Raw genomic sequence first — 2,500 nt, 5'->3', positions numbered from 1 at the left:
GCCCGAATCGACGCTCATGGGAAACCATGAAAGGCGTTGGTTGCTTAAGACAGCAGGACGGTGGCCATGGAAGTCGGAATCCGCTAAGGAGTGTGTAACAACTCACCTGCCGAAGCAACTAGCCCTGAAAATGGATGGCGCTGAAGCGTCGTGCCTATACTCGGCCGTCAGTCTGGCAGTCATGGCCGGTCCTTGCGGCCGGCCGCGAAGCCCTGACGAGTAGGAGGGTCGCGGCGGTGGGCGCAGAAGGGTCTGGGCGTGAGCCTGCCTGGAGCCGCCGTCGGTGCAGATCTTGGTGGTAGTAGCAAATACTCCAGCGAGGCCCTGGAGGGCTGACGCGGAGAAGGGTTTCGTGTGAACAGCCGTTGCACACGAGTCAGTCGATCCTAAGCCCTAGGAGAAATCCGATGTTGATGGGGGCCGTCATAGCATGATGCGCTTTGTGCTGGCCCCCGTTGGGCGAAAGGGAATCCGGTTCCTATTCCGGAACCCGGCAGCGGAACCGATACAAGTCGGGCCCCTCTTTTAGAGATGCTCGTCGGGGTAACCCAAAAGGACCCGGAGACGCCGTCGGGAGATCGGGGAAGAGTTTTCTTTTCTGCATGAGCGTTCGAGTTCCCTGGAATCCTCTAGCAGGGAGATAGGGTTTGGAACGCGAAGAGCACCGCAGTTGCGGCGGTGTCCCGATCTTCCCCTCGGACCTTGAAAATCCGGGAGAGGGCCACGTGGAGGTGTCGCGCCGGTTCGTACCCATATCCGCAGCAGGTCTCCAAGGTGAAGAGCCTCTAGTCGATAGAATAATGTAGGTAAGGGAAGTCGGCAAATTGGATCCGTAACTTCGGGATAAGGATTGGCTCTGAGGATCGGGGCGTGTCGGGCTTGGTCGGGAAGTGGGTCAGCGCTAACGTGCCGGGCCTGGGCGAGGTGAGTGCCGTAGGGGTGCCGGTAAGTGCGGGCGTTTAGCGCGGGCGTGGTCTGCTCTCGCCGTTGGTCGGCCTCGTGCTGGTCGGCGGTGCAGGATGCGCGCGCCTGCGCGGCGTTCGCGCCCCGGTGCTTCAACCTGCGTGCAGGATCCGAGCTCGGTCCCGTGCCTTGGCCTCCCACGGATCTTCCTTGCTGCGAGGCCGCGTCCGCCTTAGCGTGCTCCTCCGGGGGCGCGCGGGTGCGCGGATTCTCTTCGGCCGCCATTCAACGATCAACTCAGAACTGGCACGGACTGGGGGAATCCGACTGTCTAATTAAAACAAAGCATTGCGATGGCCCTAGCGGGTGTTGACGCAATGTGATTTCTGCCCAGTGCTCTGAATGTCAACGTGAAGAAATTCAAGCAAGCGCGGGTAAACGGCGGGAGTAACTATGACTCTCATAGTTACTGGGCAAGTGAAGCGCAATACATGGGCCATGCCCTCTTAGCCTCTCCTTGCCTGCGGCTTCCCCCCTTCCCGTGGGCCCGCCGATACGCCAGTCCTTGATAGGACTGGTAAGCAGAGTGGAAGTCCGCACTTGGGGCTTTGGGGGGTTACCAGCCCTCCATCGCAAAACCCTTAATGTTGGGACAACAAGAGAAGAAAACACGGGTACCGGGCCTTCCGCTGAAGGACCCGGCCCAACAGTCCCGACTGCTAGCCTGCCAACCCTCCCTGAAGTAGAGCAGGCCGTGGAGCCATGGTTCCACTGCAGCATTTGCAGCCGTGCCTTCCGCAGCAAGATCGGGCTCGGACAACACCGCCGCCGCGCCCATCCGGAAGCGGCAAATGCGGAGATTATAACCGATAGGAAGAGAGCTCGGTGGGCGGAAGAAGAAATGCGGGAGCTCGCCCTGGCGGAGGCTAGGCTTCTCTGTGCCAGTGACTCCAGAGTCCTCTTTGCAAACCAGGAGCTTCTACCCCTGTTTCCGCACCGTACCCTGGATGCCATCAAGTGCAGGAGGAGGACGGTGGCACACAGGACGATGGTGCGGGAATACGTAGAGGAGCTGAGGCGGGAACAACAGACGCAGCATGGTCTGCGCCATTCACCCGTCCCGGAGTCGCTGCCGGAGGGGCCACCCTCTCCGCCGGAGCTTGAGCGCCCGCCACAAACATCTGTAGTCGACGAAGCTATATGGAGGCACCTCGCCGGCCTGCCGCGGTCGGCCGCGCGCTTCTCGGCCCTGGACGACCTTGCGTGTTTGGGGCCGGGTACGCCGTTGGCAGTGGTCGCGGCTGGGCTGCCTGAGGCCCTCCGTGCTGTCGGCTCTGAGGAAGCAGGAGCAAGGAAGAGCAAGACGTTGCGCCCGCCATCCAAGCAGCGGTCTGGTGGTGGCCCTCCGCTCTCCAAGCGGAAGCGCCGCCGGTGGGAATATGCCAGATGTCAGGATGCCTTCAGGAAGAATCGCGCGCGCTGCGTGCGTGGTCTCCTGGATGGCACCCTGCTCCAGCCGCCGTCGAACATCCCTGGGCTGGTGGACTTCTGGCGCAGCCTCTTCACGACAGAGCCACCTTCCAACGCTGGCTCCATT

The 2,500-nt window shown here is 61.7% G+C and overlaps 1 pseudogene; it reads left to right on the top strand.

Moving 5' to 3' along the window:
- Positions 1 to 2,500, top strand: part of LOC124728329 — a 7,809-nt pseudogene that overhangs the window by 1,514 nt on the left and 3,795 nt on the right.

Source organism: Schistocerca piceifrons, unplaced genomic scaffold (genome assembly GCF_021461385.2).
Source record: "Schistocerca piceifrons isolate TAMUIC-IGC-003096 unplaced genomic scaffold, iqSchPice1.1 HiC_scaffold_1149, whole genome shotgun sequence".
In the NCBI taxonomy this organism is placed as follows: domain Eukaryota; kingdom Metazoa; phylum Arthropoda; class Insecta; order Orthoptera; family Acrididae; genus Schistocerca; species Schistocerca piceifrons.
The sequence above is the reverse complement of the archived record's forward strand: the minus strand, read 5'-3'. Positions and strand labels throughout refer to the sequence as shown.